At 38.1% G+C, this 14,830-nt stretch overlaps 1 protein-coding gene across 4 annotated transcripts in view; it reads right to left on the bottom strand.

Annotated features, from left to right (window-relative positions):
* irf2 (interferon regulatory factor 2) overlaps nt 1–14,830 on the bottom strand; it is a 121,344-nt gene that overhangs the window by 79,132 nt on the left and 27,382 nt on the right. The window contains exon 1 of one of the 4 annotated variants that reach the window (XM_039751025.1): nt 965–1,098. The exons of the other annotated variants lie outside the window; for them this stretch is intronic. The gene's annotated coding sequence lies outside the window, so the exon portion shown is untranslated. Of the gene's footprint in view, nt 1–964; nt 1,099–14,830 lie in introns of those variants that run through there. 4 annotated transcript variants of the gene reach the window in all.

Genomic DNA, 14,830 nt, shown 5'->3' with positions numbered 1-14,830 from the left:
TTTATTTTAGAAAAACAATGCAAAGATACTAATGTTCACAAAGGAAAAGCAGAATAAATCATACGAAAGTATGCCACTCTACCATCTTTTTTAATGTTTCTGTGTACACTAGTGTTTTAATTTACATATGCACAATGACCCACATTGTGAGGTTAAAGCAGGGTTTCTGTTCAAACAGACCTTCTCAAAATGCACCGGAAATAAAACTTAAAAGGGATCAGATTTTGAAAAAGATTGCCTTATTGTAAATGGGGCGTGAAAGCCCACTAAACAGAACACTGGTTTTCCTATAGAAATGCATCTTCAAGGAAATAGAGACCTACTACCGAGAGAGAAACCTACTAATGAATGGCATACCATCATAAATAAATAAATAACACACACATTATTAAAAACTCTAAAACACAAGTCTGATTCACATAAACTGCTGGGGCAATTCCAAGGACTAGCCTGTTGTACTAATACGCAAGCTATTAAGACAAATGGAAATCATTCATCTCTAAGAGGCAGCATTTTTATATGCTTGCACTTCTCTACTACTAAATGTTGCTTCTACTTAAGGAGATGAGAACCAAGAAAAAAAGCAGACTGCTTGTCGACATGTTTTTTAACCTAATAAACTGCATCATTCAAGTTGGGTTTAAGAAAAGCTAAACTCCTTCCAACAGTGCTCAGCTGTTTTAAAGTTACACCCCATCAAATTCAAATAGTGGATGGCTGAGTTCAAAAGGTTGCATTATCTGTCTTATGAATTCATTCAAACACCGGCAACATATAAGCCATCTCCTGATCATGTTAATCAACATCCTTCATACATAATAAACAAACTGCACTTCCTCCAATGTGAGCAATAAACATTAGTAGAAGTTTTCTCTTTCATTCATTTCAATGATTCAAAATGTATTCATATTTTCTCTTTATTTATTTTTTAGTTATACCAAGAAACAACTTTATAAATTAGTACCTTTCAACACAGGTGGGTTATCCTGAGGCCAAGTATTTTTTTGGTTGCACTCTAGGTTTCCATTTATTATTTTTTCTAATGCCTTGAACGCCAACAATAAAATATGTTTCGTCTTACATCATTTGAGAATGAAAGAGAATCCCTAAAGAAGATAGCTTTGCAAAAAAAGTAGATATAAAAAAAAAATCTTTAAAATTTGTAATTCATGCACTACACAGTTATTAGCTTGGTAAACATATGAGAAAAACCATTTGGGAACATTATACAGTAGGTCACTTAAAAAAATGCAATAAACAAGGGCAGAAAAATAAAAGCAATAGACATAAAAACATTCTGAGTTATCAATATAAATGTAAACAAGCGTTAAATAATCCCATTTTAAAATTGATGACGCTATTAAAAACAATCTATTGAGCCAGTCTGTTGTGAAACTACCATTTAAAAATAAACCTGATTTAAACAGACAAATTGAACTTGGTCAAAGATGAAAGTGAGCTCAAAGTTGTAACACTTCTGACCAGGAGTGAATCCCAAAGTGAGACATGTTTATTATTTAATCTGTAGTTATACACTTCAAGATTAAATAGGCATAAAAATATTCACTTGCAACTACACATTTTAAAAGGTATTTGTATACAAAGAAAATGAAAAACAATACAAAGAAAAGGAAACACAATTGTGCAATCTGAAATAAAACCATGAATCAATCTAGTATAAGGTACATTGGAACGTGTGTGTCTGGAAAGACTTACTATTAATACATAAACTTTTTTTTAATTTTATTGATTTTATTGTAATTTCACAACATTCCATACAAATAGATCAATTTTTACAAATATAGGATCGAATACAAATCAACCTCCACCCCTGAGAAAGAGAGCATGGCCAGCAGAGTAAAACTTAAAACTAGTAAAAATAAGTAAATAGATGAATTGATAAGTGAATAAAGATAAATGGAAAAGAAAAAGAACAGGGGAGAGAATCTGCTTCCTATGTGCTTTAAAAGCTTATTCTAAAATGTTATTGATTAGATCCTGCCAGGTTTTGAAAAAGATCTGCACAGATCCTCTAAGTGCGAATTAGATTTTTTCCAATTTCAAATAGTATATAACATCAGTTACCCACTGACTTAAAAGGGGAGAGTTAGGATTCTTCCAGTTGAGCAAGATAAGTCTACGTGCCAATAGTGTAGTAAAGGCAATTACAGTTTGTTTGTCCTTCTCCACTTTAAGCCTATCTGGAAGAACACCAAACACAGCTGTTAGTGGATTAGAAGAGATTGTGACACCAAGGCTGTCTGAAAGGCATTTAAAAATTTTGGTCCAGAATGATGTTAATTTGGTGCAGGCCCAAAACATGTGACGCAGTGAGACTGGAACTTGATTGCAGCATTCGCAAGTTGGATGTTGTCATGGAAACATTTTCAACAATTTTAAATGAGACAGATGTGCTCGATATATAAATTTGAGTTGAATAATTGTACGCTTTGCAAATATGGAGCTCAAGTGAATTCTCTGCTTTGCTACCTTCCACTCCTTTTCTGAGCTATTGAGTGAGAAATCCTTTTCCCACTGTCCTCTTGGATCTTTCAAAGGGAGAGACTGTTAAATTATTTTACATATTGCAGAAATGCTGTCTGTGTCCTCGAGACTGATCAGTATTTTTCCAGCATAGAGGGAGGAGGGAGGGGAGGAAAATTGGGCAGGTTCTGTTTAACAAAGTTTCTAATTTGAAGATAGTGAAAGAAATGTGTTGCTGGAAAGTTAAATTTGGAATGTAATTGTAAAAATGTTTTCCAGATACTGTATTGAAAACTGCATATGTTTGCAAGGGGGGAAAAAGGTGGTTCTCGTGCAGAGGTGCCACAGATAAAAGCTTCTCTATCTTAAAATACTTCCTACATTGGTTCCATATTCTGATTGAGTGAAGCACAATTGGGTTGTTAGTATATTGGCGATAACTTGCATGTATTGGGGCACAAAACAGGGAATATAAAGAAGTATTGCTCAGGCTCGGCCAGTACTTGGAAGGGAGAAATTATTTTAAAAACAAAACTATAACATGCCTGTATACATACTGGACTTTCAAAAGTAATTAACTTCAAGACACCACCAACCCTAATCAATAAAATTACAATTATCTCTTTAACATGCTTCTCTTAAACAAAGTATGTTAATATGTTTTACATGGTTGAAATAAAATGTTGCACAACTCTGTACTGCTCTGCTTGTGCTTACTAACAGCACCTGATAGATGTTACTAACCAAAATAATTCAGTCAAGAACTTTTTGCTGCCAAAGATCCAACATACTGTATATCGATTCCCAAAGCCAAGGTCACCCTTAAGCACTTGAATCTCAGTAAAATTTACTTTTTTAAAAATACAGATCTATAAGTAAGTATAAAATGCAACATGGCACTAACTTGCAGCTTACAGCATAAATCAGAATAAGAAGTAGTAAGTCATTTACCGAAAATATATATTTGTACACACCAAGGGCCTCATGTATAACGCCGTGCGTAGAACTCGCACTATAACATGGCGTAAGCACAAAAGCTGAAATGTGCTTACGCACAGAAAAATTCAGATGCAGGAATCTGTGCGTACTCCAACTTCCACGTTCTTCCGCTACATATATCCCGATCAGCGTGAAAACTAACGCTCGTGCACACGCTTTATGTAACGCCCCTACTCCTCCCAGAATTACGCATCTTTGAATATGCAAATCAATATAAATCGCCCTTAAGCGCAGCCTTCTGTGAAAAGACAATAGGAAAAGCACGGGGGAAAATATAAGAATTTCAGCGAATACCAAGTGGAGGCAAAGGAAAAGCATACTATTTGTTCAAATAAACCGTAGTATAATCAACAAAAGGAAGTTGATCGAGTGACTTAGCGTGTTGGAGAAAGTTGAAAGCTCACGTTCACAAAATCGCACAGTGCCGGAAATAAAAAAGAAGTCACATATCAAAGTCGCCGTGAAAAGCCGAGTTGTAGCCCACTGTCTGAGTGTCATATGAAAGTTTATTAGGGTACAGAGAAAAAGGCACACAGTGGGGAAAAAGCACGAAATGTCAACTTCAATCTCGACATTTCCACTTTAATCACGTAGTTTATTTTGTCATTAAAGTAGAACATCATAAACTTCATCTTAAAATCGTTTAATTAACCAGTTTCTCAAATCACATCGTAATTAAAGTAGCACGTTAAATGCTTTGTTTTGTATTTGATCTTCTATGTGCCTATGTGTGGGAATCACTACTTGCTTCTTAAACCGGCTCTCTTCCTCCAACTGGACACAGAATCCATGACATTCGTGATATTACAGCTCTCTGAATAACTCAAACACTGAGATGTATACGTGATATCATTTTCATGATGATAGGAGTTAAAGCACGTTATTAAACATGTGTTTCACTTCGATGAAATAATTTATTGCAGCAGTACTCAGGGCGCTCTAGGCTTGTGGAGGCACTGGGCAGAGGAAGAATCGGTGGCTCCTTCGCCCGCCCGTCAGTAAGGTAGCTTATGCACGGTGGATGGCCATGTCCGTTGCAGACACTGCTTAGCCGCCTCGTGCTCATGACACAAGCATTTAACTTTTGCCGAAATTTGTTGCTGCGTTTTTAGCTGTGTTGTTATTTTCTCTTTCTGATTTATATTCAATATATATTGGCGTAGACGTCACTGCAGTCAGTGCTTTTCTTTCCAAGTAACCGATCGCCATACAATCAGCTCTGTAATAGACGTTAAGCCATCTGTAAGCTTAGCGCCGATTCTTCAAAACGTTTAAGAACATTGAAATATCTTTGTAGTACATGTTTAATTATTCTATCCTTAACGACACTCCCAGTGAAGAATATAGATTATTTAAATGAAGTTAAAGTTTTATCTGTATAATTTAATAAACATATTTTGCTGCATTTCATCTTAAAAATGATATCGTCATCATATGTAAATACGCGCTTTATAAAGTGGCTCAGGTTGTGCGATATTATAATTAGTGCAAGTTAACAGTGGGGTGATTGTATTTATAAGTACAAACAGTTCCACAAGGTGCAATTGATTGAGTGCATTTAAAGTTCTTGGATGAGACTGTTTCTGAACCGCGAGGTCCGTACAGGAATTGCTTTAAAACGTTCTGCAGTGGCTGAGACAGCGTGTCCATGAAGCTGTATATAATTCCCTTTCCGATCAGCTGCTGCTGTGATTCACACTCAGATACAGTGATATAAATACTCCAAGTCGTGCAGTGAGAGTAATATGGAAAAAGATGATCAGCTATGGCAACTCCTAACGGGAGGAGCTGAAAGAAGAAGAAGAAAAATAAGAAGAGGAAGGTGCAGTGAGAGTAACAACGCTAAATCAGTTATGGTATTTGGAATACTATGGCTGTTCCCTGGACCATTATATTGTTACAAGTTAATTACAATCAGATGCGTTACACTAATAAACAATATGCAGTTAGTTTCGGTGTATTTATAAAGCCGCGTCATGAAAATAAGGAGTAATCACACAGGAACAGTAGCACTGCTTTGACGCTGGGTGCTGCCAGTTTGCAAAACCGAGCGGAGAACTTGCGTACGACAAGGCATGAGGTACCGTGGAAAAGTGTGTGGCTTTACGCCAAGTGTAGGTTTTATACATCGCGATTTGAACGTGGAAAAGTTCTTACGCAACATTTCTGTGCGTATGCACCGTTTATACATGAGGCCCCAAGTCTGCTGAAACAGAAATCTGATCAAAAACTTTGAATTAATTGAAACAAAAACAGTTGGTTTATACGTAGAAATCTTAAAATGACCTTACAAATTTCAAAATCCAAGACTTCTGTCTTATATAAAAAACAAAAACAGACATTTTACATCCAGGTAATGTAAGCATAATTAAGAATTTACAATCTCTATATGTGACTAAAATCGTTTTATGTACAATTATTTCAAATCAAAGAAAATCAAATATACAAATTTCATTAAAAATATCACAGAATGTACAGTACCTCAAAGCTTCAATGATTTATTAGGAAACAGCAGCATATTCCTTTGCAGTACTGGCTTACATTTTGCAATTTATGAACTGAAAAAAGCAAGATGACACTGCTGACATTTTAACATTCCTCAGCTCTCAAAAAAGGAATGACTTTTAATAGCACTATACACAACATTGTATCAAAAAATAAATAATCTACATTAACAAAACTTGAATTTCAGAGACCCAACCATAAGCAATTAATCTAACATGAAATTTTGTACTGTACTGAAAAAGTTCTTTTCTGATCATTGTTGTACAATTAAAAATGTTTTGGAAGTTACTAAACAACACACTATTAAATTATAAAAGTTTTAACCCAAGAATATTCTTTTTAGAAAATGTCAACTTAACCAAAAGTTACCAAAAGCAATCTGCAATCATCTACAAAGCTCATTTAAAGTTATTAAAATGCAAATTTCTATATACTCATTTACACATAATTGCTAACAATGTAGTACACTTTTATTCATATGTACGATTGCTAGAAAAGGGAAAGATTCATAAAGCAAGTATGTACTGGATTTGTATTTCTCATTCCTTACAAAAATATGAAACAGTAGTACAGGAATTTTGGCTGGCCTAGGTATTGCAGTACACACCCATGTCAGGAAGTGGATCTCCCTCCTTTACCACTATTTCTTATTTACTACACACATCATATATTTCAGAAAAGGCAAAGAGTCACATTCATTCTGTTCAAATACAATAAGGTAAACGTATATATGGAAGAAAAACACACAGCAAAAGGATGTGCAGAAAAAAAAAACCCAAAAGAAGCTAAAATTAAAGATAAATGTCCATGCTTAGGAAAAAAGGCAATAATCATTCTACAAAGCTGTTCAGAGGCAAGAGTAAAGAATATCTGAATAATTTTCATTCATTACACATCAGTAGTATACACAGGTCAGGCTCACCAGACCAAGCAAAACAAAATTAAAATAATTAAATTTCCTAAATGACATTGAAAGACTTCAGATAAACACAATTAAATCTCACATCATTCAGCTATGACTTAGTACATAAAGATTAATCATTTATCATACTTCTTCCCTATCTCGATCATTAATATTGTGTTTAGCATCGTTACCTCACAGCTCGAGGAGACTCGTTTTGAACCCTGGCCCAGTCGTCCTTAGCATGGGTTTCTTTCCATATACTGTACTGTTCTTGCATTTGTTTTTTAGTCTTTTTGCATTAATTTAACTCATGACTTTAAATTGGCCAAGTATGAAAGTACACTGCTAAAAAATTAAAGGAACACTTTGAAAAACACATCAGATCTCAATGGGGGAAATAATCATGCTGGATATCTATACTGACATGGAAAGGGTAATATGCAGGGAACAAAAGGATGCCACATCATTTGATGGAAATGAAAATTATCAACCTACAGATGGTTGAATTCAAAGACATCCCGAAAACTAAAGTGAAAAAATGATGAGGCAGGATAATCAAGTTTATTGAAATTTCATTGCAGCAACTCAAATATCGTACTCAGTAGTTTGTATGCATGTCTGAAAACGTCGGGGCATGCTCCTAATGAGACGACGGATGGTGTCCTGGGGGATCTCCTCCCAGAACTGGACCTGGGCATTACTGAGCTCCTGGACAGTCTGAGGTGCAACCTGGCGGGGTCAGATGGACCGAAACACAATGTCCCAGGTGTGTTTTATTGGATTTAGGTCAGGCGAAAATGGGGGCCCGTCAATGGTATCAATTCCTTCATCCTCCAGGAACTGCCTGCATATTCTCGCCACATGAGGCTGGGCATTGTCGTGCACCAGGACCTACTGCACTAGCATAGGGTCTGACAATGGGTCCTATGAATTTCAAACGAGATTTCTATTGACAGTCAAGGTGCCGTTGTCTAGCCTGTAGAGGTCTGTGCGTCCCTTCATGGATATGCCTCCCCAGACCATCACTGACCCACTACCAAACCAGTCATGCTGAACGATGTTACAGCCAGCATAACGCTTTCCACAGCTTCCCCAGACCCTATCATGTCTGCCACATGTGATCACGGTGAACATGCTCTCATCTATAAAAAGCACAGGGCTCCAGTGGTGGACCTGCCTATTCTAGTATTCTACGGCAAATGGCAATCAAGCTCCACAGTGCCATGCAGTGAGCACAAAGCCTACTAGAGGATGTTGGGCCCTCAGGCCACCCTTATAAAGTCTATTGCTGATTATTTGGTCAGAGATATTCACACCAGTGGCCTGCTGGAGGTCATTTTGTAGGGCTCTGGCAGTGCTCATCCTGTTCTTCCTTCACCAAAGGAGCAGATACAGGTCCTACTGATGGGTTAAGGACCTTCTACAGCCCTGTACAGCTCATCTAGAGTAAATGCCTGTCTTCTGGAATCTCCTCCATGCCCTTGACACTGTGCTGGGAGACACAGCAAACCTTCTGGCAATGGCACGTATTGATGTGCCATACTGGAGAAGTTGGACTGCCTGTGCAACTTCTGTAAGGTTCAGGTATCACCTCATGCTACCAGTAGTGACCGTAGCCAAATGTAAAACTAGTGAAAAAATAGCCAGAAAAAAATGAGGAGGGAAAAATGTCAGTGACCTCTACCTGTTAAACCATTCTTGTTTTGGGGAAGGTCTTATTGTTGCCCCACTAGAGCACCTGTTGTTAATTTCATTGAAACTGATCAACAACCCCCTCTACTTAACTGACCAGATCAATATCCCAGAAGTTTCATTGACTTGGTATTATACTCTGATTAAAAAGTTTGCTTAACACTCAGAAACCCTTAAGACACAGTGTTTTTTTATATATATATATATATATATATATATATATATATATATATATATATATATATATATATATATATATATATATATATATATAAATTCACTCCTTTGCACAAGAAAAAAAACGATAAAATACAATATTAAACTTTGTTGTGCAAGATAAATTGACAAGTAAGAAAATGTCACCTAAAAAACATGTCATTTCTGTTGTTGCAATTCTAGGAAAAAGATTACACAGAGCTGAATACAGCATTACTTACTATAATATAAATAACTACAACTAATTTATAAAATGTATTCATGATGCAAGACCACTCTGTAGTGGTCCGGTGCCGCTAAGATTCACACCGTTAATATGATGGTGATTTATTTATTTTTATAGAGGAGATCCCAGGGACACTCCAAGCCTTGGCCCGAACCACACACACTCACAAACAGAGACAAAATAAAGAACACTGGGAACTAACAACAATTAAAGAATATAATGAAATGAAATAATATAAATGAAAACGATAATACCACCCCTGTACCACTATGGCAATAGTACATTAAACATATAAACACAAACAACTCCACACAGCAAAGTCCATGGGAAACAACACTGGATGCAATGAAAGATGACGCTAGTAAGTCCAGAGATCTGCACGCTGAAAGGGAATGAAAGAACAGTCCTACCAGTAGACACTGTAAGGGTGAAGACGGATGGATGGTTCATGAGCGCTCCTTTTCTTGCAGGGAAGCCAATGAATCCACTATCAGTCCTCAGCACACAGGTAGACAGAAGACAATCCAGACCCCAACAACGAAGCAATCCAGGACACAAAGACTAAATACGGCTTGATCAACAGAAGGCAGTCCGACAGGTAAATGGAACACAAAATACAACAACAAAAAACACCTTTTTTTTCCATCTTGGACACCTGCCCTCCTTTTAAGCCCCTCTGACCACCTTTGACCCCAACAGCTTCTGCAGGGACTGCTGGGAGATGCGGTTTTAACCAAAAGTAGAACTGTTACAATTCAATGCCACCGAGGGGGCGTCTGTCGGGGTTCTTTTGGGGGCCACGGGTCGAGGGCATGAAAGCCCTACCCTGTAGGGGCCCGTGGTCACCGCCAGGCTGCGCCCCGATGCTGGTTTATCCCGTGTGGTCCTCGCCCGGGGCTGGAGCCCGGCCGGGACGCCTTAGAGGACCAGAGGAGGGCGTGTGCCTCCTCCAGACCGAGTGGGGGCGTCCGTCCTGGTTATGCAGGGGCCTCGGGTAAGGGGCTTTGAAGCCCAGCCCTCTAGGGACCCGTGGCCACCGCCAGGCGGCGCCCCAGTGCCTAATTGTCCCGGGAGCCCGGCACTTCCGCCACACCAGGAAGTGCCGGGGGGAAGACGACCGGGGAGACACGGACGGCTTCCGGGTGCGCAGCCGGCACTTCCGCCACACAGGGGTGTGGCCACCGTTAAGTGCCGGGAAGCAGCTGGAGCCCATCCGGCTCCCCATAAAAGGGGCCGCCTCCCTCCAGTCAGTGGTGGACGTCGGGAGGCAGTGTTGGCGAAGCTTGAGAGAGGACAGGAGGCGGCCAGGAAGCAAGGCACAGAAACTGTGGGCCCTGGACTTTGGGGGATTCAGTGCCAGCAGCACTGGGGTTCGTGAGTGCACGTACTTTGAATATTGTGTAAATAGTGTAAATAAAAAGTGTGTTGGGTGCAAAATGTTGTCCGTCTGTCTGTGCCGGGGCCAGCGTTCACAGTCATTAAAATAAAAATAGTTTATAGCTCTTATTAATATATGCTTAAATTTTGTTATAAAGTAACAGAAATTCCCAAAAGTATTTTAAGTTAAAAATGGGTGAGATACAGCTACATATTTTCTGTCTTGATTGATTAGATTAAACTACAGCAATACAAAATTTCTTTAGCTTCTTTCACAGATGCCACCTTGGAAAACCCCTAGGCCATGACTACTGAATGTGGATTTTTACTTTTCCAAACAGCTACATTAAAATTACATTTTGACATGAAGTGCATCAAACACCACAAGCTCTTTACACCATTTTATCATTAGCAAAGCATACTGCTCTCCTGACTAGTGACAAATAACTGAAATGAAATGAATATCTGCACCTGATGGTAAGTGGAAAGGTGTTGTCACCATGAAAGGAAGCTCCCCAGTTTCCAGACAATTTGAAAAAACACAAATTGTTGATAAACAATCATGTTAGCTTTTCATTTGTTATTATTAACCAATATTGGCTCACTTGTATGAACTTCAATGTACTGTAAAATTCGGACACCGAGATGTTTTGCATGATTTAAATATCAATTCTCAGGGCATGATCAACCATATGCCCAAATGCTAAATTACTACTACTACTACTACTACTACATCTCATTTTAGGGAATTTTATAGTTGTCTTTTCCTGGGTTTTTATACTCTGGTCTTGTACACACATGGTCCCAGCTTCCAAGTAAAGATCTGGCATATTCTGGTATGTAAAAGGTTATTTTGTAAACTACATAAAAAGATATCTCAGTGGGAATGGTACTGACTCTTCAAGTCTATTCCCACGTTTGTTTAAGGTTTTTGCACTACAGGGAAATTAAAGCAAGATTAAATTATTCTTATTGATCATTTTCTCTGTGAGAAAAAAAGTGTATTTAGCCCTGAACCTTGGAAAACTTCCAAACAAGAGAAAGAATCAAAACTGAAAAATATCTCTTGTTTATTATTTTTCTTAGTACAAGTATATCAGATCTGTCATGTATTACCTAGACAATATATTCTTTTGTTCCTTCAATATATTGCAAATAACTGCATGGCCTTTTATTGTGGGACAGTGTCTTTAAGTGGAATTGCCCCTCAAAATGGTGTGGGGGGGGGCCAGGTTTCTCTAAACTTCCTGTTTGAAAAGAAAAAGAGTCATTAGTAGCTTCCATTAAAATGGTAAGCAGGAAGTAGTGAAGAAAAGCTGGTTTCCTGGAAGGTACCACCTGAGTTCAAAGCAATGTGATAGATTAAAAAGGACATACACACCGGATTTCTGAGGATTTTAAACAATGCGAGTTCCCTTGTTTGAAAGAAACAGCAGGAATACCACTCTCAAAATACCAGTGAGTCCTTATTAAGGAGAATTCTGGTAGGAACATGCTTTCTGTTTTTAATGCGTGTTAATCTCCACCACTGATTCAGACTTGTTTCAGTTTACATTATTGGCTTTGGATTAGACTGTTCATATAACTCACAGAAAAAAAAAACTGCTAGGGTGATTTAGTTATAGGTGAAGAAGTTTGTGGAAACATTTATATATGTATGTTTACTGTTGTTATATACAGTATGTACCTGATTTTATATATTTATCTATTGTTGTTAGCCACTACAGAAAAAGATATCAACTAGAGTGGGGTTTAGAGGAATAAATGTTGACGTTGTATCCTATAAATTATATTATATAAAATTGTATACCTGGAAGCTGGGAAACAGAGTATGGCGGGTTTTATGGGATTAGAACTACGGGACAATAAATAATTTTAAAAGTTTACATTTCTGTTAGTATATCTTCAAATATGAAAATATGACTGCATAACACACTAACAAAACACTTTGAAGATTGCAGTGCTTAGTTTCTAGTAATTACATTTTAGGCATGTTTGGCTTCCAGATTAAAAACCTAATTATTCCTTTGCTCATTACTACAAGTATATGGGGCCCTCTTCATACAGACAATGACCAAACCAGAAGTCATTGTCCATTGTCCATCAAACTTCAAGGTAAAAAACAACATCTATATTACTAAATGAAGGTTGTATATATGCACGGATGTCAGAGGTAAGGGCGGCACGGTGGCAGCGCAGCTGCCTCGCAGTTAGGAGACCCGGGTTCGCTTCCCAGGTCCTCCCTGCGTGGAGTTTGCATGTTCTCCCCGTGTCTGCATGGGTTTCCTCTGGGCGCTCCGGTTTCCTCCCACATTCCAAAGACATGCAGGTGGTTTCCTCCAGGCGCTCCGGTTTCCTCCCACATTCCAAAGACATGCAGGTTAGGTGGATTGGCGATTCTAGTGGCCCTAGTGTGTGCTTGGTGTGTTTGTGTGTGTCCTGTGGTGGGTTGGCACCCTGCCCTGGATTGGTTCCTGCCTTTGATTGCCCTGTGTTGGCTGGGATTGGCTCCAGCAGACCCCTGTGACCCTGTATTCGGATTCAGCGGGTTAGAAAATGGATGGATGGATGTCAGAGGTAAGAAGCACAGAAAGTGCACGCGCACAGCGCCTCAGCACCCCAGAGTCAAACCCAGTGGCTTCCCAGAGTCAGTAGGTGGCACCCAAACAACACAACACAACCTGTAAACTAAACTTCAGATCACAATACAACCGCCGCCCGAACGTGGATGCGCACACCACCGCATATACAACCTTCGTTTAGTAATGTAGATCCCCAAGCTGGGATCAGAGGCCAGAAGCAAGCCATGCACAATACAACCTCCACCCGAACGCGCACACCACTGCATATACAACCTACTAACGTTGACCAAATAAATAACCAAGCGACTGGATTGCTTCCTGGAGAAAGCCATGTCTTTCTAAGTACTGACAGTGTTGATTCTGAACACGAAACTGAGCATCTTAATTTCCCATTAGAATATTTAAACACTATTAGCCCGGCCGGATTACCACAACATAATAATAAAATAATATTTATTTTAATTTATTAAATTAAAATAATACTAAACAAGGTTTATGCAACAGTACACGGCTGGTCGTGAACAGCATGAGAGAAAATGTTATTGAGGCACAAGTGCTTACGGGATCTCATACTGACAATGCTGTTTTGATTCCTAGAATTGACCTTACAAGTTCTGACCTGGAATTACCTTTTAAACTTAAATGACGCCAATTTCCCATTAAGGCTGCATTTGCCATGACGATCAACAAATTCCAAGGACAAACCATGGACAAAGTAGGGTTTTACCTATCTAAGCCTGTATTTGGACATGGACAACTTTATGTTGCCTTTTCAAGAGTCTGCCGTTCGTGTGACGTTAAAGTGAAGGTTTTAACTACTCCATACCAGAGAGAGCTAATTCAAGGACAGGAAACCATCTTTACCAAAAATGCTGTTTATAAGGACATTTTTGATTAACTATTTTGAATTTACCATTTTATGAATTTTTTGTTTTTCAATTTACTTCATTTAAACCTTTGCACTACGATATTTGTTTTACTTATAAGTGCAGCAACTGAAAGACATTTTGGGCTTAAATGATATAACAATTATATTTCAATTTTAGTTTTAATAAATTGGTTAATTTTAGTAGAAATATTTATTTAATTAAATGAAAACATTCCTATGACGCTTCCACCCTCCATCGTTTTTCATCCCTCCAAAGATCGGAGGGAACAGAAAGTGATTGCCATTCTTGGATTTGCGATTCTTTAGAGAACCAGGGGTTTACTGGTTAATTACTAAACCACTCTGTCACTCCCAATAATAAATGGTAAATGAGAAACACAAAAATTGTAATATAGATGCCTTAAGTATTTTTACAAATTCTGGTAAAAAATTACAAATAAAATGTTATCTACTTAACATATACAGTATATTCTTTAGATTTGCTTAATCAATTGTCAACTAAAATACATGGATGCAAATATTTGGAAACTTAACATATCTAAAGCTTGTTTTCCTTGCATGTTACACAATAAAAAGGCTGTGATGTAATGGCACTTTAATACCGTGCAAAATGTAAAGAAACATGCAATTTAACACTAGAATTACCAGAGCCTACGAAAAAACTCGTAGATCCAGCCCACCTTAAATCCGTTCACACCCCTCCACCAGCGTCTTTTGTCCTGTAAATGTGGCGATAAAGACAAGCAGCCTACTATTCCATCCCCCTACCGCTGCAGAACGTGCACAAAGTTCTCCCAGTGAAGTGCTGGAGTTTTAGAGTGGAAATAATAGATTGTTATTTGGAACACATGCATTTCATGTGTGTTCTGTTTCTACAATAATCTGTGTCAACACCTTTTTAAAACAGAAAGGTTTTTCATATTTTAGTAGTAAATGACAAAATGTAGGCATAAACT

The sequence above is a fragment of the Polypterus senegalus genome, chromosome 4 (assembly GCF_016835505.1).
Source record: "Polypterus senegalus isolate Bchr_013 chromosome 4, ASM1683550v1, whole genome shotgun sequence".
Classification (NCBI taxonomy): domain Eukaryota; kingdom Metazoa; phylum Chordata; class Cladistia; order Polypteriformes; family Polypteridae; genus Polypterus; species Polypterus senegalus.
Note: the sequence above shows the minus strand (reverse complement) of the source record. Positions and strands in the feature narration are given on the sequence as shown.